Source organism: Cryptomeria japonica, chromosome 4 (assembly GCF_030272615.1).
Source record: "Cryptomeria japonica chromosome 4, Sugi_1.0, whole genome shotgun sequence".
NCBI lineage: Eukaryota > Viridiplantae > Streptophyta > Pinopsida > Cupressales > Cupressaceae > Cryptomeria > Cryptomeria japonica.
The window spans coordinates 178092481-178114848 of record NC_081408.1 but is presented as its reverse complement, the minus strand read 5'-3'; positions in this window follow the sequence as shown (position 1 = coordinate 178114848).

Here is a 22368-nt window from a genome sequence, read left to right as displayed (position 1 = left end):
ACTCACACAGATCAATTTTAGCATTATTCATTACCATCTCATAGGCACTATGAATGCATAGACTTGAAATAGAATTTAGCCTATTAGTATGTGCCACCATATATCCAATAACCATACTAGCATATTTGACATTGTTATCAGTTATATCACTAACCCTAAGTGATCTATTATTTGATGTTGCTCCGGTTAAGTTCATCACATCTTTTTTTGGAATTTTATTTTTCTTCTTAGGCCTAGTGCCAGTAGAAGGTAAACCAATAACAACCTTAATTGCTTCCTTAGTGATTTTGAAAACTGAATCTAGCCATAAAAATTCACCGTGAACTCTACTAAGAACATAATGGACAATCTCATCTGAAAATTCAGGAATGTGAAGGATGTCTACGAATCCTAAATCTTCCACAATCTTGTGTTCCGGTTTGACTACACCTTGGTTACCAATGATAACATTCATGAACATGTTCTTTAAATCCTCAAACCCTAAATCTTCAATGTTACAGTGAATGTATGCTCTAGGGTCTTCTGCAAATGTAACTCCCTTCGGGATTTTTGAAAATGCACCAATGGAGTCATCTATCTTAGTTGTCTTAGGGATTATCTTAAAGACTGGTCTAGGACGCTTGATATTTTCCACAATAGTAGGGTATGCAATGAATTCAGGAATGGAAGATGAAGAATCCATGTCATAAGATAAATACCTTTTAACTGAAAGCCTTGGATGCCTTGAGAATCTTGTTGCTTCACTTCTTGAATGTCAGTGCTCAATCTCTGCTCTCTTTGAATGCTTGAATGCTTGGTAAGTCGAAATGAGAGATTACCATGTTGTATAACCAAAAAGTTAACTTACAACCACATTAAATGCTTCGTCGGTTGAGTAAATACTCAACATATCTGTCAGTAAAGAAGAATTATGACTTCTTACCACCATCTAATGGTAAAATGCATGATCTTCAATAAGTTGCATTACCCCTAAGGATTATTCCTTAGTTAGATGAAGAATCTCCTCCCAGTGCAGGATTGCTCTATTCTGTCGGTGCAGAGACAGATTCATCATTTCTCTTATCTCTCTTCTTGATCCATTGTTTAGAGAATTCTTGCTTGATTTCATTTACCTTTTCCTTGCCTTTGTCATTAGATCCTCTGTTATTTATTGGTACAATCTTTCTTCTGCAAAATCTTGTAATATGCCTAATCTTGTTACATGCATAACAATTTACATTGTTTCTTTGAATAGCTTTTCCATAACCTTGACCGGTTTGAGTTATGCATTGATTAGATAGGTGTCCAAATCTACCACAAACATAGAATTTTACATTCATTCTACAATTGTCTGAGTTATGACCATGTTTATTGCATTTGGAACATTGACCGGTGGATGAGTTTGTATTCTGATTATTTCTATATCTACATTGATTTTCTCTATGACCAAATTTGTTGCAATTAAAACATTTGCCATTGAACTTATAAGCATTGGGTTACCTTATAGGTTTGTTGGGATCGTGATTGTTTGCAGTTCCAAAACTTTCTCCATATTCAAATCCAAGTCCAATTGTTTCTCCATCAGGTTTTTAACTTTTCAACATATCATCAAGCTTGTCTAAACTCTTTTTGAATTTGTCTTTGTATTCATTTGCAGTGACCAAATCACTTTCCAAAGTGATAACTTGTCTCATAAGTTCCTCTTTGTCTTGTTGCATGTGAATCAAATCTATTTTAAGCATATCATTTTCATAATTAATCCTTGTAGATTCATTAGCTCTTTCATTAAGTCTTCTAACCAAATCTTTCTCATTCTTCTTTCTATCTTAAATATCCTTACATAGTCTCATGGTTAAATCTTGCATCTCATTCCTCATGTTACTGTTTTCTTGTCTCGGTTTCTCTGCAATATCTCTGAGAGTTTCTTTTTCTTCATCATCTTATTTTTGCAGTTGCTCATGTAATTTTTTTCTCTTGTTTTGTTCCCTGCCCAAGTTTTCTTCAAGTGCTTTGATGAATTCTCAAGCAGTTCTAAGTTCATCTTCTAGTTTGATATTCTTTAATTTTTCTCCATCAAAATCTTCAAGAGCTCCTTCCAACTATTGTCTCAAACTTTCCATCGGTACCGGTTTCAGAATCTTCCTCAAGTTGTTAGGCTTCTGCAAATAGAGGACCAAGCTCTTATACCAATTGTTAGATATTTTGTTAACCCCAAAGGCACTGAGAGGGGAGGGGGGGTGAATCAGTGTCAGACCGGTTGGTGAAAGATTTAAACTTATTTCCAACTTTATAATAGGAATTAATATACCGGTAAGCAAATAATAATGCAGTAAATAGAAACAAAAGAATCAGCATCAATGCACACCATAACACAGATATTTTTGATGAGGAAACCCGGTAAGGGAAAAACCTCAGTGGGATTTGTGACCCACAATATTTACTCACTGGCCAATATGAATAAATATTACTCAATACAATAGGGGCCTACACATGCAGGAAGGCCAACTGCCTAGAGCTCACTGGTCAACACAAAATGGAATCCCACTGACTACACAATTGGATGGTTAAATCCAATAACAATGTACTACTTCAAAATAGCATCTGCAATGCTAGATTCAGTACCGGTTTAAGATCTGTTTGATACCTCTGCCAAAAACCTTGCTTCACTTTGCTCTACTTCTTATTAGCTCTCACAATAAGTACATCAAAGTGCATATACAATTATCTAGTATCATACATACATTTCATTACCTACTTTGCATACAACTTCTTATTTCTACACACATACCAAATGACCTACAAGATCTCATACATATATGAGTCTTTATAATACATCATGTCGGTTATACAAATTACAATTTACATTAAATAAACAATATTATTGCTAATTCGGCTTTGGATGCCGGTATGAACTGTCGTCGATGTAAACTAGTTGTCGGTTTGAATAAACGTGTAGTATCTGTCGGTGCCGGTAGGTGAAGTCTTTTGTCAGTTGAACCTGTGAAACCTATTGAACCTTGTAGCCACTGAGTTGAACATAGTTTCCATCAATGACAACATCTACCATTCTCATCTGAGTGTATAATTCCAACATGATATAATTTATGTCTTACAAAGAACTCCTTAATCTTTTGTACCCTCAAGAGATCATTCATAGGTGAATGATGAGGATGTCCTAGACTTTTTGTACTAGCTTGTGTAAGAGGTTTATAGGGACTTTGGTTCCTTGTTCATATTTTCCAAGTCCTCATCCTCTATAACCTTGTTTTTATAATATATTATAGTAACTCCTTATCTTTTTCTATACCTTCTTTAAATGATAATCAATTGATTGTTTCCCTAAAATGACATAGTATTATTTTTGGTCTTCCTTTGTTTTTATTTGTATAAGTCATTCTTAGAGAATAATTTCTTATTAGTAGTTCTTTTTAAGGGCTTATAAATGTAAAATATTTGAACTAACCTTTTTCTCTCTGTTAGAGGCATTGGAAAAGATAATAGGCGTTTACTTTTAAATAAAGAATTTTCACAATTTTTGCTAGCTTTATGTCATGAAGATTTCTCATTATGATTCTTATCAACAATTATCAAAGAAGGATTTCTTGCAAATTTTGTTTAATATTTTCAAAGCAATTCTCGAAAGAAACATTTTTAGCATAATCAAGATCATAATTTTATTTAGAAAGAGTTTGATCCTTATTATTTTCATAACCTTTTTCTTTAAAAGGGAGATTAAATTTCACATAGATGGTGATTATGACATTTTTTTATCTTAAATTTCTCTTTTTGAAGCATCAATTCATGACCTTTCTATCCTTGATTCATTAATTCATGACCTTACTATTTTTGAGTAATTTCTTCTATATATACCTTTGTTGAATAAAAATATGTTCGGTTGCACTCAATTCTAAGATGACCTAGTTTTTCTACATTTTCAATAGACTGATCAACTATCCAAGTTCTTAGTCTATAATCATTCTTATAAAAAAAATGAACTATCTTCTTACAATATTAAATTTATCTATGGGGTTTCCCTCATTGTGTAAGAGATTGTATTTTCAAAAAACCCTTTTGATCTTTTCATGTTTTTTTAGACATATTTTTTTTAGAAAAAAACATCATTTTTCATGATTATGAAAATATTTTTATCACAAATCTCTTCAAATTATTTTGATCTTGGTTTTCTTCTTTAGCCTAATTTAAAATTATTATATTAACATTTGAATTATTTTATCCTCTTTTATCTATCTCTTTATGCTCAAGATATTTATATTTTGCAAGAGATTTCAACATCATTGTACTCAAAAGATAAACTTATCATCATCTATGTGATTTACTAGTTTAGTTATTTCTTATGTTATTCCTTTTTCATCCAACCAATCTTTTTTTTTTTTTTATAAAGCAGACAAGCCACTAAACTTATATTTTATTAATTTCAAAATTTGAAATTACAAACGGGTTCAAAGGGCATACCGGCAGGAAAAAACCCGCAAGAAAACCTCTGATTGTGGCCCAAAAAAGAAAAAATAAATTTAAAACCCCATACATGCAATTACATATCTGATTTTGATCACCCTCCCGTTACATAGCTTACCAAGATATACCTGTCATTATCCAAAAAAAACCCATAAACCAATTACATACTTGATATTAAACACCCTCCCATTACATGGCTTTTCGAAGATACATATCATTATCCATATGACCCAAAAAATTATAAGGAGTAGACTATAGAGGAGGAACATAGCCACAAGGCTTCCAAGCTTGTCAAAAACATATATCAACCAATTAGAATCATAATATCCATAAGGCACGTAGGAATCCACCCACTATTTCCCCACAAATAATAGTTATGCTTGCCAAAAAGAGGACAAAGACAGATGGAAACATAGCCCTGCTCAAAAACCCGCAGACAAAAAACCTTCTGCACTCAAACACAAAAGCCCAAGAGCATGATGTCAAGGAATTGAGAACCATGAGCTAGGCCCTTCTAATGGTGGAGAGGAAGGAGGCACCATTTGTATAGGAGAAAGCCAAACTGGCGAAGATCGAACATTGGGCATTGATTCTAAAAGAAAATGGATTCCTGCAAAAATATTGACCGCTGCAGCCAAACAATTAGGTGATACATAATCTAAAAGGGCTGCCAAATCAAATAATGTATCATCATATAAGTTAGATATCAAACCATTCCTTAAAATTTAAAGGAGTTCCCCATGCCAACCGGAAGATAATAACTGAGAATGAGAAATAAAACCAGCATATTCAAAATCACCAAATTCAAAACGGTAATTAGAGAGAGCATTGTCCAAATCAACCGTAGAGTAGAAATGGGAGTTGAAATATGTATCAAAGATTGCCCTAACCATAGCAAAATCCAGAAGCACATCCATACATACAGTGAGAAACCAAGATGCAATATCAGCAAGGAAACAACCTAAGTTATCTGCAAGCCATCGCTTTCCCAAAAATTTGCAAAAAGCCAGAGAAAAATCCACCGAATGAATTTGAAACAAACACCCAAGCTTTTCATCATCCAAGATAAAAGAGTCTTGGAAATCATAATATTTGTGAGGCATTAGAATGCGGTAACCCACTGATTCCATCAAAAAAGCTAATGCAAAGCCAAGAGAGCAAAGGAGAATAAAAGAGCGCAATGTCATCATAAGAAAGTAAAACAACCACGAAAGGTCAGCACACTCAAAAACATGGCACAAAGCAAATGCAAGACAGAAACAATGCCGCCACCCTAATCAAAAATGATGACAATATCCATGCGAAGCATAGAGCCAACCAAGCCAATTAATAAACCAAGATATCCACACGAACAAGATTACTCAAGAGATCTCAAAAATCTGCCACATAATGGACATGAAGTAAACAAAACCATGCAATCAACAAGGGAGAAACAATAATGAACTTATGAGGAAAGATTTCACTCGTATGAAAAACTTCCCCCGTACCCCAAAAACCTGCAACCAATACTCTCAATAAAGATGACCTATATGGAAAAAAATAGAAATGCAGTCATAACATTGCATTCCTATAATTAATCATCCGGCCACCATACATGAACAAACTTTTTGGCAATGAGTAAGAATAAAAACTCTTAAAGTGGCAACAAAGAATAAAACATGATAAGAAACAATTTCCATACACCATAAATCCAACTGAATAAAGAAACAAAGGCCCGAGCCCTGCCTGGGATTACACACAAGCATGCAGAAATAATGAAGTAATGTCCCAAAGTAAGACACCACCACTTTAAACTTTATGTCTGAATGTAATAAACATATAAGGCACAAGGGCGTACTTCTGAAATAGAAGAGCATTTGCAAATAATAGAACAAGCAACCATAATCTACCAAATAACCCAAAGCGTCTGAGATATACACCCCATTCTTCTGCTCGAACCAATTATACCGACACACCATATGTAAAATAGACCACATGTGTTGATAAAATAATCTGGACCACTAGAAGGATGACGTATAAATCTCAAACAAATAAGAGAAAAAACCAATAATGTAATTCAATTTCAAGCCCATATAATTAAGCCGAATAAGAAGATTGTTACCATATCAAAAACAAACCACCTGAAGAAACCTCTCCAATCCTCAAGAAATACACACATTAACATCTAGCCCAAGTACAGAGATGTATAAATACTCCAAATGCAGATAGAAATAAAAGACTCCTATCAACACATAAAGAACAGATACAAGTTGTACTGAGGAGAGGATAATATGTATACTTCAGTAAGAAATGAAGATAATGAGTAAGAATTTTTTTAAATGTATTGCCACCTGAAAATTGCCTCCACATTCCTCAAGAAGTACACACATTACCATCTAACCCAATACAGAAGTGTAAAAATACACCATATGCAAATAGAAGTAAAAGCCTCCTATCACCACATGACGCATAGATACAAACTAATCTGAGAAGAGGATAATATATATACTTATATAAGAAATGAAGATAAAAACTAAAAATAGATGATCTTAATCTTTAGGATGTGGCATATACCCAGGGAGGACATCTTGAGGAATGTCACCAATTTCTACATTCTTATGAAAAGCAGCCGAGTCAATAGCCAAATTAGCTAGGAAATCTGCCAGTTTATTTAATTCTCGAAAAACAATGAGATAATATATAGGTATCAAAAAAGGATAATCTCTCCAAGATGTGATCAATTAAATACTTCAAATGCCAACAATTACTTTTACAGTTCAAAACACTTTGAATAACAACCATTGAATCCCCCTGAATGGAAAGGTGTTTGATCCCAAGGGAAATAGCCATTTCAATCCCAAGTGACAAAGCTTGACACTCAGCAAAGTTGTTTGAGTGAAACCCAAGGGTATGACATTGAGTAGTTATTAGAACTGCATTATGATCAAGAATGGCCATGCCAGCCCCAGCTAGACCTGGATTCCCCCTGGAAGCACCATCAAAATGGAGTTTAAAATGACCCGGAGGATGAGGAACCCAGCTGGCCATAATTCTCTTATTTTTAAAAGCCAGATCCTTTGAAACTAACCCATGAGAAGGAATGATAGACAGGGATTTCCATGTCCTTGTGATCATGCAATCCCAATGGGAAAAAGATGTCAGATGATCTAAATTCTTATGAATATATGACAAGGCCACCTCCAAGATAGAAGTCTCTATCTTGACTAAGATATCAGAGAGTGATGTGGATGATTTTTTAAAGATCCTATTATTTCTCTCTAACCATATGTTCCAAACAATAATCAATGGAGCTATGATCCAAAGGTAGGCATAAAAAGAAGAGGAAAATAAAAAAGGCCAAGCTCTGAAGTGTGAGAGGAGGTCCCCACTAGTAACAAAAGACAGACCTAACTTCTCGAAAAACCAATTCCAACATCCTAGAGCAAAATCACAATGAAGGAAAAGATGGGATGACGATTCCAATTTCTGATCATAGAGAACACAAGGGAAAACAATAGATAAACCCATCCTATCTAGTCTCATCCCGGTCAGAACCCTATCTTGAACAGCAAGCCAAGCAAATTCTCCAGCCTTCGGTAGACATGCTGGATGCCAGAATAATTTGTAAGGCCAAGAAGAGAGATCCTTGGCCGGCATAAGGGAATTGTATCCATCTTTCACTGAGTATTTTCTAGATGAATTCTTAGTCCAAATCAGCTCATCATCGAGCTCAAACAAAATGATAATTCTATCTCTAAGAATAGAGTAAAAATCTGCTTTTAGACTAGGGCTAATAGGAAGAAACTCAATCGACTTCCATTGAGCCATCACCATATGTCCATCATGAACTATAGTAAAATAGTCTGATAAATAGACCCTCCATTTATCCAGAAGTATAGATTTCAAGTGGGACCAATCCCTAATACAATCCATAGGACAATGATCATTCCAAGCATCATCCCAAAATCTAACTTTCGAACCATTATGCACAACCCAAGAAAGATGTGGCAGCAAGACCCTTCTACATTTTCCCATGAAATTCCAAATGGCTGACCCCTTAGGCAGAGTCTCAGCCCGAAAAATAGACTCCCTAGCTCCATTAGAAAGATACTTAGCGAACATGATTCTAGCCTAAAGGGAGGTTGGATTATCATACAATTTCCACACTAATTTGGCCCCCAGGGCCAAATTTTGATTTTCCAAGCTATGAATTCCCATCCCTGTTGTTATTCCAAAGAAAGGACCTCAGAGTATCCTTTAAACTGACAATTACAACCTTTGGAGCTTTGAGAATTGACATTAAGTAAGTAGGCACCGCATTCAAAACCGACTTAATCAACACAATTTTCCCCACCATGGTGAGCCATTTGTGGTTCCATGCCAAGATTTTCTTAGACACCCCTAAAACTATTTTATCCCAAAAACTAACCTTAACCTTATTAGCAAAAAAAGGAACACCTAGATAAGTACAAGGAAGATCCCCAAGTTGGAAACCCCAAAACTTTTGAAGCTTATCCTGGAGCAGGGAGTGAGTATTTAAGAAAAAAATCTTAGATTTTTCCTTGTTGACCTTCTGACCCGAAAAAGCTACATAATTCCTAATCACTTGATCAATAGCCTGAGCCTCCTTCAAGGCTGCACAACCAAATAAGAGGGTTTCATCAGCAAAAAGACAATGGGAGATCCTCTGATCAAAATTCTAAATTTTGATACCCTTCCATGAACCACTCTCACATGCTGAGCCAATTGCCCGACTCAGAGCTTCAGCTAGTAAGATAAACAAAAAAGGTAAGAGCGGGTCCCCTTGCCTTAATCCCCTAGAAGAGTGGAAGAAACCATAGGGGGACCCATTGATAAGAACCGAGAATCTTGCCAAGGAAATGCAAGCCATAATCCATTTTATCCATGCTAGGGAGAAGCCCAACCTTGACAGGACAATTTTTAATGCATTCCATTCAACCCTATCATAGGCTTTCATCATGTCTAACTTAAGAATCATTGTAGGGTATTTCTGGGCAGAGATCAAATGTAAGACCTCATGAGCAACTATAGCCCCTTCAAGAGTTTCCCTTTGAGGAACAAATCCTCCTTGCTCAAGGGAAATTATTCTTGGTAAAAGCTTAGCCAACCTCATAGCAATCACTTTGGAAAATATCTTGTAAATGGTGTTACATAAAGCTATAGGACGAAAAACTGCGAAGGTTTTAGGGTCGTCCTTTTTAGGTAAAATGACAATTAAGGTAGTGTTCATTTCTTTAAGGATAGACCTATTTCTCCTAGCTTCCTCTAATGCCAAAAGGACATCCTGACCGACAAACTCCCAACATTTTTGGAAAAACAAAGGAGTAAAACCATCAGGCCCGGGAGCCTTATCCAGATTCATAGCAAAAACAGCTCCCCAAACCTCTTCTATTGAGAAAGGAGACATTAACATTCTATTATCCTCAGAAGAGATGAGATATTGTTAGAAACATCAATATTCTCAGAAGAAAGAAGATTCTTAAAAAACTTAACCGCTTCCTTAGAGATGTCCCCATCCTCAGAAAGAATATTCCCCTGACAATCCTGAATACAGAAGATCCTACTCCTGGCCCTTTTCATTTTATTACTAGCATGGAAAAATTTTGTATTCTTATCACCATCAGCTAGCCATAACTCCTGAGATTTTTGTCTCCAATAAACCTCCTCTCTAGCCAAGATTTCTTCTAATTCACTCCTAAGAGACCTGAGTTCATCCAATACCTTAGATCCCAAACCAATCTTTTTTTATTATAGCATTCAAGTGTTCCTTATCTTTTTACTATAGAGATTTATCACACAAGCCTAATGAATTTTATTTATCCTATTTTGAACTATAATGTCCTAATTTATTGGTTGTAGGGATCTTTACATTTATTCTAATCTTATCCCAATTTTGTCAAATATCTTTTATTATAGCATCATTCTTTGTTAATTTTTTCTTAAATTTTTTTTATAGAAATCTCTAGTGTATGAAGTCTCTTATCTTACTAAATTATCCTATTTCCAATGATTATTTCTTTGTTGGATGTGCCCACTTTCTAACTATTGTTTTTTATCAAATTCAAAAACCCTTTTTTTCTTCATCCATTTTTCTATTTTTTTTTAACATGATCTTTTCCAAAGTTGAGGCTTTCTATCTTTTTCTAATATTTTTCCTTCTAAATTCTTTTAGCTACAAAAATTTTAAAATTTCTACAATTTTTTTAAGTTTTTCTCCATCAAATTCTCATTCAATTTCCTTAAGATCTTTTTAATACTTCTATATAATCTTTTATATTTTTATCATATTCATCTATTTTATTTCTTTCATCTTACAAAGAGTATTTTGAGCTATTTGTTCTTTTGACCTCCTTATCCATCATTTTATTTTCTAGTCCTTTTTCAAACTTAATATATTTAGTACCATTTTACACAAAAATATTGCTTTCATTATTTAATTATGTGCATACTTAATGAGTCTATCCATAATAAGTAAAATTACATCAAAATCATTTAGTAACCCCATAATGAATTCTATTGATATTTCTTCATAATTTTGTGTTGAAATGTCTAATATTTGTAGTTCAAGGCTTAGATTATTTGTTGGTTTTCTTTTATTTTGGTGGCATATCAAACATAATCTACAAATGTTTGGACATTCAATTTAATACCTTCCCAAAAGAAATCTTTCGTATGAACAAATCTTTTATAATATATTGTTAGTCCCCAATATCCTACCTTTTTCAAGGTTCATCTTAAAATATTTAGGTTTCATTAAATTTCCTTATTATTTTACATATATTTTATTATCTTTTTATCTATTAGAAAGTGAAATGTGAAACTTTTCTTATTGAGTGATCATGTTTTCCCTCCGTGTAATGTGAGAATTTTTTTCATGGATCATTTCATTTGTTAACAGACGTGTGCACAAAGATGGTGGTCAGAAAAGTGGACACCACCCAAAAAAAAACTTGGAAAAATAGGCAGCGCATACGCGGTTTTAAAATTTCAAATTCCCATGTACGCGCTTAGGTTTGTTCTTCCCGAGCCTAGAAAAGGTAGCGCGTACGCGCTAAGCTTAGGAAACTGAGCACGTGCGCACTACGCCTAGGAAAATTAGCACATATGCACTGCTTATAGGAAAATGAGCACGTACGTGCTAATAATCCTAGTAAAACCGCATACGCAGTGCCTGATGAAAAAAATTTAAAAAAAAAATTGGGTCCTCATTTACCCGAAAAGTGCATTTTTTACTTTCTTTTTTTCCCATTTTTTAAGCTAAACTGCGAACGGGGTGCGAAATTTGTCCTCAAGCTATGGATCGAGGTTAGTTTTTATTTTTTTTTGTCTTTCTTTCTGGTTTATGCAATTTGTTTTACATTTTGAATTTAATTTCATTATTTTTTATTAGGTTTTTTCATTTTTTGTTTCAAAAACCAGATTCTTCTAATCCAGAACAAGAACAACCAAATGCACCTCCTGAAAACCCACAAGAACAACCAAATGCACCTCCTGAAAACACACAAGAACAACCGCCAATTCCTCCTTTTGACCGCACAGTCGAAACATAGGAAGAATTAATTAATCAGTTAGGGCAAAATACATCCAAAATCAATAGACTAATTGTAAAATTGAAAACTTCTGAACTTGACCATCATCAATCCCTCGCCACTAGCCTAGAAACATTAGCTAGTGGTGCCATAGCTATTTCCACTTAAATTACCAAATGGGGAAGCTTTAAGGATAGGTGTCGTCAATTCTATGCCAATGGGCTAACATACAATGGAGTTAAAAACAAAAATATTTCTAAACAACAAATATGTGCCCTTTTTGTTGACCCCAAAACTAGTCAGTCATTACCTCCTAATGCAAAGAGGTTTCCCATACATTGGTGTACCAATGTGCAGATGAAGAATCTTTTTTGGCAAAGGTGGTGGATGGTCTTTGGTGATCCACCTTGTAATAATTATGAGGTGCCATTATATTTTTTGAGAAAAATATATTATGAGTTTGTGCTCAATCTATGCCCAAATTATTTTGACATGAGAGAATTTCATGGTAGAGGTGGTGGCTCTGCCCAAGATAGACCTGGAGCCCATAGGCGATTAGCCGCGGAGCGTCGCCGCCCCCTAGCACCCAAACCCAAGGTGCATCAGGTTGTCCCATTAGAGTTGAAAGAGTTGATGGAGCTACAGACTCTTCAGGTGGCCATAGCATTGACTGGTGCCATCATCCAGCATGGGATATCATTAGCACACCCTATTGTATTGGATGATGAGCCGTTAGAGGGCGACAGAGAGCCCATCAAGCATATGTGTGTCAATTGCTCAGGGATATGCTTGCGGATAGATGATCCAGTCGGTGTAGATGGATACTCATATCATCTATGCATGATTTGCAGTTGTAGATGTCAGGCTCACATGGTTGAGGATGTTGCGCTGACAGATGAGTTGATGGACATGGTGTTTGCCCATGAGCCACAGACACAGGTGTGTTGATTTGAATTCATAACATTTTATTTATCAGTCACTTTAATTTTTTAATTACATAAATGAATTTTCATTTATACATCAATTTAAATTGAGACAAATAATATGCATTTCAAGATGCAGCAATGGTATCCCATACACCTCCCCCAATTACCACAGCTACAACTTCGACGCCTGAGGTATAAATTTTGTAACATGTTAAAATATAATAGTACACTTTGAATTCAAAAAAATACAAGATATACTAACTATCTTTAATGCTTGGTCCAATTTCTAGTTTGTAGGTGTTGACAGGGGACGAAATGTCCCAGATTGATGACATCACGCTGTCGGCGGTCGATTTTGGCCTACAAGGCTATACAATATCATATTTTGTACAACTCTTTTTATGTATTGTTTTGATGGAATATGCAAGTCATTTCATTTTAGATTTTTCAAATAATGTTTAATTTATTATCTGTACTAATATCTCATGTTAATTTTTTGTTTTTAGGGCACCCCCTCCGCGTCTAAGGCTCATCTGAAGAAAAAGAATATCTCGAAGACGCCAAAATGTGTGAAGAAGGTAATTGAACACATTTTCAGTTGTACAATTGTTTGAAAATGTTGAAATCAAGTATTACTTGGGGTTTGTAGATTGATTAGTGTTTTTTGTCTATATTACATGTACAGCGGCCATTGAGCTTTGTGGATATGTTGAATGCACCTGATTCACCCGTGAATCAAGACAGGGGGGAGGTATGTATCTATACTTTATTTTCTTGATTTCATGATTATATGCACACGTACATGTGAACTTGTGATATATTATAATCTTATTTTTTTTCATACAGCAAATATCCATACCTATTTCGTAAATGGCGAACCCTCCTCCTTGCACTGGAGAAGCATATTAGGATCTGGTACACTTTTGTTTGATATGTAAAATTAATTATTTTCAACTTTCAATACTTATCATTATATTAATTGTATTTAATCTTTGTACATTTTTTGTGTAGGTAATAGCGACCGTTTCTACATCGATGGTGAGCCATCCTAAGTCCATTGGAGAAGCATATGAGGCACAGGTACGTCATTGTTCTCTATATTAGAGTTTTTAAGTTTTTTTGATATATTTATGTTAGTACATTGTATTAATTGTACATTTAATCTACAATAGACTTGTTCGCAGTACGGCCATAACGTGGATCCATTTAAGTATGTCTTCAAGAAAACTCCTAAGAGTGACAAGGAGAGGAGAGCGAAGACATTAGCTCCTGGATCAGCTGATGAAGTAATCTACATTTCAATTGCAAAGGAATTAAAGTTAAATGCATAGTTATGATGTCAATTGTGAACTATTTTCTACAAAAGAATTCTAACTTGGCTTTTGAATTGTGGTTTTGCAGCCATCTACAGAGCCGCGTACTGCACCGAAGAGGCTTGATTTTGATGATCCACTAGAAGTTTAGGATCATATAGTGTTAGTTTTGGTCATAGAATGACCAATACATGTAGATATATTCTACATTTTTATTGTATATCGATTTGGACATGGCATATGCCACATTTTTGTAATACTTGTATTGACTTGGCAGACATGCCTTTTTTTATATATATAAATATCGATATTCGATCCAATAAATGTGTAATGAGTTCATTATTTTGTATTCATTGTATTTTGTGGTTTTCCTTTTATAAATTTAAATGAATATTTGTATATGTAATCAACAATATGAATATAAACAACAAAAATATATGATATAAAGCATTGCAATTGTGGAATATGATTTGATAAAATTTCTAAAATGTTGAATTAACCGTACAAAACTCCTTGTATTCAGTTCATTATTGTGTATTCGTTGTATTTGGTGGCTGCCCTTTTATAAATTTAAATGAATATTTGCATATGTAATTAATAATATGAATATAAACAACAAAAATCGACAATATGAATTTAAACAACAATGTGTTTGGTGCGAGAGCACCCTCACACTCGCAATGGTCAAATTTTATTCCTCATGTGCACAAACCAACGTCGTGAGCATGTCCGGGTGGGCATGTTTACACTAGGCACGCCCTTGTCATGCATCCCAAAACACCAGAACGTCGAGAGTCATACCCTACCGGTGAGATCTCTCAAGTGCCCTGAGTCCAAAAAATTGTCAAAATTTGACGGACTATTTCTTCCAATCCACGACACATACGGTCAATCTTTTTGATCATGTGGGGTCATGTGAGGCTCCTCTACAATGGCCTATCTCAGTTTTTGACGACTCAAAGCCATTTTCAATTAGTAGCATTTTTTCGCCTGCTCAAAAAACTGTCAGTTGCTTGCAAGGAAAAGTTGCAAGATTGGCTAGAATTGATTTTATTCCTCGTGTGCACAAACCGACATCGCGAGCACATCTAGGTGGGCATTTTACACTAGGCATGCCCCTGTAATGCATCCCAAAGCACCAGAACATCGAGAGTCATACCCTACCGGTGAGATCTCTCAAGTGCCCTGAGTCCAAAAAATTGTCAAAATTTAACGGACTATTTCTTCCAATCCACGACACATACGGTCGATCTGTTTGATCCTGTGGGGTCGCATGAGGCTCCTCTATAATGGCCTATCTTGGTTTTCAATGACTCGAAGCCATTTTCAATTAGTAGCATTTTTTTGCCTGCTCAAAAAACCATCAGTTGCTTGCAAGGAAAAGTTGCAAGATTGGCTAGAATTGATTATGTTCCTCATGTGCACAAACCGACATCGTGAGCATGTCTAGGTGGGCATGTTTATGCTAGGCGTGCCCCTTTCATGCATCCCAAAGCACCAGAACGTTGAGAGTCATACCCTACCGACGCAATGTAGAAGTTGCTTGACAACTTTTTTGACAATTTTTTTGACAACAATGACAATTTTTGCTCAAATTGTATCTAGTCTCAATCTATCACCCCTATGACCTAATAATGACTCAAATAATTATCCATGATTATACAAGAATCAAGAATGCTCATGATTGACCAGGGACACATCACATATACTCAAAACATAGTCACAAAACATTGACACACAAAATAGTCACAAAACATTGTCACATATTATTCAAACCAGCTCTTGGCTATTTGATTATACAAAAAATTGTTTTACAAATAATATCATGGGCTTTTATACAAAATTTGGCATTACAATATATGCGATTCAGCTCATCACCATTTTAATATACAAATCATCTCATGGGCTTTTATAGAAAATTTGGCATTACAATATGTGCGATTCAGCTCATCGCCATTTCAATATACAAAATTTGGCATGTACATATGTACAAATCAGCTCATTGCCACTTAAATATACAAAATTATGCCCCTAAACATGTAAAAATCAGCTCATGGGCATTTATATATACAAAAAATGAATATAGAACAATTCGTCGATGATTTATACAAAATTCTCAAAATCATTCTACTCTGAACCATAGAATCAATCAAGTGAGCCTTCAGGATCGGCTCTAACCCATATTGTGTCAAGTATTGCCTCGTGGTCAGATTCAAAAAACTTTCCATAAAATCTTGTTATGAGGTCTACCACGATACTTCATCAAATGAATATTTGTTGCAACAACAAGGTTAGAGAAATGAAGAATATGTCTATGTGTTTCAAAGTCCTCGAACAACCAAACATCAAAATTCTTGATAGGGTATCTTCGAAGCTGTTCATGTCATGACAACAGACCCTATTGGGTACTCAATACCCTCTCCGTCAATGATTGTGGTTGTCAATTTTCTTTTAGGCTCAACACAATGACACAAATAGTAATATGTTCCTTCTTCATTGCTCTCTTCTGCAACAACTGCATACACATGACCTGCATTTTATAAAGTGTTAATTAATACCAAAAATAAAGTATGATGTACAACAAAATGAACCAAAAAGAATACTTTCAAAAAAATTAACTCAAAAAATCACCTGAATCCACTAGGTCTGATACATGGTCAAAATCCACTGATGTCTCCATCTGGCTCAATTGTAGTGCTTTGGGAATTTGATATGAATCAATGGGAACCAATGGTCTACAAGACCATTTATCAACCCACTCTTCTGATTCACATTCTTCCCACAAACAATACATGCATGAAGAGCAAAAACATACCATCTGTCTCGTATAAATTACCAGTGAACTTGAATTTGAACTCATAAATAAGTGCATGTCACTCGATCCTACAACTGTACAACAATCTAGATAGTTTTTAATGTTAGATTCAGTAATCAACCAAAAATATCTACGAACCAATGACGTACCTGGATTACCTGGACCCATCGTAGACTTACACCATCACACAATTGTTTCTGCATCTACCAACTCAGCACCACCTTCGTACTTCAATTCTTCCTTGGCTAGGGCTCTTTTCACACATGCTCCTGCACCATCGTGCTCTCCCTTACCATGTCCAGCCTCAGTGAAATTCCAAAAATGTTGTACACCGCTTGTCACATGCATCCTTTTCAGCCAATAAAACATCCTTGCATTCTTGAATTGTGCGGTGCAATTATCTGACCATATTAAGTGTCAGTTGTATCGTATGTTCCTTTCCCTTAAACTATCATAGAAAACTTTAAAGCATCCTTGTACAAACTCCAATGAATGAGTACGATCATCACTTATGTAGAAGTGAGACTCTCTTACAACCTTTCTATCCTCCTCTGAGCTATCATCTGCACGCATGAATGCTATGTGTACAAAAATAGAAACTTGTGTAGAGTGATAATACATGGATTGCACTTCATTTTGAGGTTGTAGAGTATAATTTTCACTGAAATCAACGATAGAGACAATGGTGCCAAGAGGAAATGTGTTCTTACACAACTTGAATTTCTCATCTAACCATCGAGCTCTATGTGTATGCATTATGTACTCATAAACTAGTTTCTCTTGAAACATTTTCATAAATTGAGCTACACATATATCATTTTTCACTAGCTCACATCTCTTCAAATCTTTTCCATCTTTAACTCCATATGTGATTGTCTTGTATTTTCCAAAAGAAACTAGTTTCGTAACAATTTCATGTGTGCTCTCCAAATGTATGCATCTTGGTAAACGTTGCAAACCACCACATATAGCACAAGAACCTTCCAAACAAGGCATCTTATAATAAATGCAACCATCATGTCTATTACATAACACACTTGAAATAAATTATCTTGCCGACTTAGGAGGTGCTTGTATTTTACATTCCTGCAAAACATCGTTAGTGTGCAAAGTAGAACAAATATGATGAAAAATATCATAATGCATGGAAAATTCCATATGCATCCTACAACAACACGTGGTACGTACATGATTAATCTTAATATAAAAAGGTTTTGTCATTTCAAAAAATCTTTGAGAAATTTTTATTTGAGGAAACTTTTGAAGGAATCTTTCATAAAATTTAGTTTGAGTCATATCCAAATAGTGTTTCGCATGTGGCTCATGATTTTTAGACCCAATTCGCCTTCTAACAACATCTCTTTGGTTGGGTGATGCTCTTGTGTTGTCATGCCAAAAATTTTCAATTAATGTTTTTAGTGCATCTACAACAACCTTGTCTTTGCGTGGTAGTCTACCCGAGAATGCCCAAAGAAAATTATTGTTAGGTTCCTCTATTTGTTCTCGCCTCTTTAATGCTTTACTTAATGTTGTTCTACTAACGTTCAATGACTTACTTGTTTTTCTTATCAAATGATCTTTTTTTAGTTTCTTGCTCATTATGGTTGATGTAATGACACGTCGAGTAGCATTAGAATCTTTACTACGTGATTTTGAACCAATATATTGATATGCATCAAATAGATTTCTGACAATAGTTCTTTCACTGTTACTTTCAGATGATCTTAGGCCTAGAAATTTCATTATCTCTCTAAAATTCAAATTTTTAATCATTTGAACAATTAATTGACATCTTGCGGTTTGATTTAAGTTTTTAAAATTGTTTTTCCATATTCTTTTAACCATTCTCCTACAAGTTCGTTCATTCATTTTATTGGGCATTGACTTCAATATATTCTCATCAATGTCAATTAGATACTTTGGTTTCCTACGAATGATTCTAGGAGCTGTTAACATCGATGCATTATGTACATTCAATTCATCAAGTAAAGAAGGTGTAATATGTTCATCATTTAATTGATTATTCAATGCAGTATCTTCTTCAATTGCATTAGGTTCAAACGGTAAATTATCAAATGTTTCTCCTTCAACTGCATTAGGTGCATTATATTTGTTTGGTAAATCGAATTGAGATGTTGAGGTTGACATACCTTCTTCTTCCATTGCTCTTATGTCACACAATTTCTTCATATGCTGCCTTTGTCTTTCCTTTTGAGCCTCTCATTGTTCCATCATTCCTCGCTTGTTCTTTCCCATGGTTGAGATTGGTTGACCTAAATAGAATCATATTACATATATATGTAAAGAAAAGTTCAAAAATAAATAAATAACCATAAGTATGCATCTTATCACTATTTTTTGGAATCAAACTATTAAACAATCACAATTTAATCATTTGAAACCATGCAAAAACAAAAAACTAATAAAAACAACAATTCAATCATTTGAAATCATGCAAAAAACAAAAAATTCACTTACTTTTATGTATACAACAGTGATATAAGTGCAGACACAGTTCCAGTGGGGCCTTCAACGACCTCAAAAACTTCTTTTGAGGTTGTTGGGGCTCTTGGGCAACTAAAACTATGTCTATAAACCATGTACGCGCTACATTGATAACCGCGTACGTGTTGCTAGGCCATAAAATGTTGGCAAGCCCAACGGTATTCTCGTCTTATGAGTAATAAGTACCGCGTATGCGCTAATAAGCCTTAAACAAGTTATGGAAGGGGTATGGAGGAAGGGAGAGGGAGAGAGGGAGAGAAGAGGGGGGGAAGGGAGAGAGAAGGAGAGGAGAGGGGAGAGGGAGAGAGAGGGGGAGAGAGGGAGAGAGGGAGAGGAGAGGGGAGAGGGAGAGAGAGAAGGAGAGGGGAGAGGGAGAGAGAGAGAGGGAGAGAGGGAGAGGTAGAGGGAGAGGTAGAGGGAGGGAGAGAGGGAGAGAAGAGGGGGGAGGGAAGAGAGAGAGAGAGAGAGAGAGAGAGAGAGAGAGAGAGAGAGAGAGAGAGAGAGAGAGAGAGAGAGAGATGGAGGGAGAGGGAGAGAGAGGGAGGGAGAGAGGGAGAGGAGAGGGGAGAGGGAGAGAGAGAGAGGGAAGGAGAGAGAGAGAGAGAGAGAGAGAGAGAGAGGAGAGGGGAGAGGGAGAGAGAGAGATAGGGAAGGATAGAGAGAGAAAGAGAGGAGGGGGGTGGGAGAGGGGAGAGGGAGAGGAGGAGGGAGGGGAGGAGGGAGGAGGAGGGAGAGGAAGAGGGGGGTGGGAGAGGGGAGAGGGAGGAGGGAGAGGGGGAGGGAGAGAGACAGAGACAGAGAGAGGGAAGGAGGGAGAGGGAGAGAGACAGAGAGAGAGAGAGGGAGAGGAGAGAGAGAGAGAGAGGGGTGGGAAAGGGAGAGAGAGGGAGGGGAGAAGGAGAGAGAGGGAGAGAGGGAGAGGAGAGGGGGGAGGGAGAGAGGGAGAGGAGAGGAGAGAGGGAGAGAGGGAGAGAACATGGGGGGAAGGGAGAGGTAGAGGGAGGGAGAGAATACATGATAAAAATCAAAGAGGAAGTTGCAGATAAGAAATAAATTCACTTACTTCTACAGAAGTGCAGACACAGTTGCAGTGGGGTATGGAGGGAGAGAAGAAGAGAAAGATGGATGGGGTATGGAGGAAGGGAGAAGGGAGAGAGAGAGAGAGAGAGAGAGAGAGAGAGAGAGAGAGACCTTGTATGCGTTTGAGAGGGAGAGACGATACACTTACATGTGTATATATATGTTTAATATATTATATGTATATAAACATATTATATATACAATGTCATATTATACACATATTATATATTACATATATTATATGAATATACACATATTATACATAGAATATCATATTATACAATAGCACGTACACGCTGTTTATAGAAAAGATAGCGCATACGTGTTGTTTAATGGGAAACACGCACGTATGCGCTTCTTACACTATAAATACCTTGTACACGCTTTTTAAACCATGCGTACCCCGTACGCGCTTTTGAATTTTTAGGCTTGGAAATAGGCCTGGATGACAAAGCTACGGATTGGAAGTTTGATTTCCCTCCATTTCTCTCATTTTTGACGTGTTTTATTTTATCAACTTGGTTTATTGACTTTGTCATCATCAAGTTTACACTTCATAAAGTGGGTATTTCTAAAATTGCCACCATATTTTCACCCATCTTCTGAGCTTTCTAACCATATAATTTTTTTTCAATTTGAACAATAATAGCATATTATTATTGAATTTCTTTTACTAGTGTCTCCATAGTTCTCACAAACATAGGTGCACCATTTTTTGAATAACTTTTGATATACATATCAAAATTTTAAAAAAAATTATATATTATTATAGTGCACTTGATTCTTTACAATTGTAAAAAAAAAATTGTATTTTCGATTTGTTTAGTGCAACTTATGCTTCGCGCACGAACAGGTACCGAATTTTCAGGATGTGCTTGATTGGAAAAATCATTAAAAAAAAATACTCAACAAAAAATTACAAAAAAATACACATCTTCTAGTGCTCACTCTTAACTATCTTTCTATCAAAGGATTTGTCAAAATACTAAATCTAACTATGACTTTTTTGATGCGCACGTCAGACACTATGTTATGTTTTTCAGAAAAAAAAAAAAAAAAAAAAAAAGGGTCAGTTTTTCATGCGCAAAGGATTTGACCCCCTTAATATTATCCAATTTTGAAAAAGTTTAGTAGTTTGGAAACTAGATTCAGAGTAATACAATATTTGTTCTTTGATTATCTTCATATCTTGAGTGGATGACTTTCAAATTTTGCCTCTAAGTTCAGGTTCACCTGATTTCAGAAAAAAAGTGTCCACTTATACCCCCCATTTTGACCACCATCTTTGTGCACTTACCCTAACAATAATCATAAGGGATAAATAGTTACGTATTTTGGGATGAAAAATGCTTCTTGGTATTAATTTAATATCATGACTATGGTCTCTAAATAGGAACCTACAACATTGGATTCTTGAAATAGATATTGAGGGTGTTTAATTTCTTTAATTTTCGTGTGATTTCTCACATCTCTTGTTTCTATAATATGTAATTCAACCCCTATATTATAGTAACATTTCTTGACCAATTTTTCTATTTTTGGGGATCTAATTATTACACTTGATGGTTATTTTATACCAAAAGTTTATAATTTTTGTAACAACCTCCAAAAATAAATTAATAAAATAGTGAATAATTTTTCATTTCAAAACTAGATTTTGCATCAAACTATCAATTTTATTTGAAAGGAAAATAATAACTAACTACTTTCATCAGGAAAGGAAAACTAACTAATTCAATCGAAAG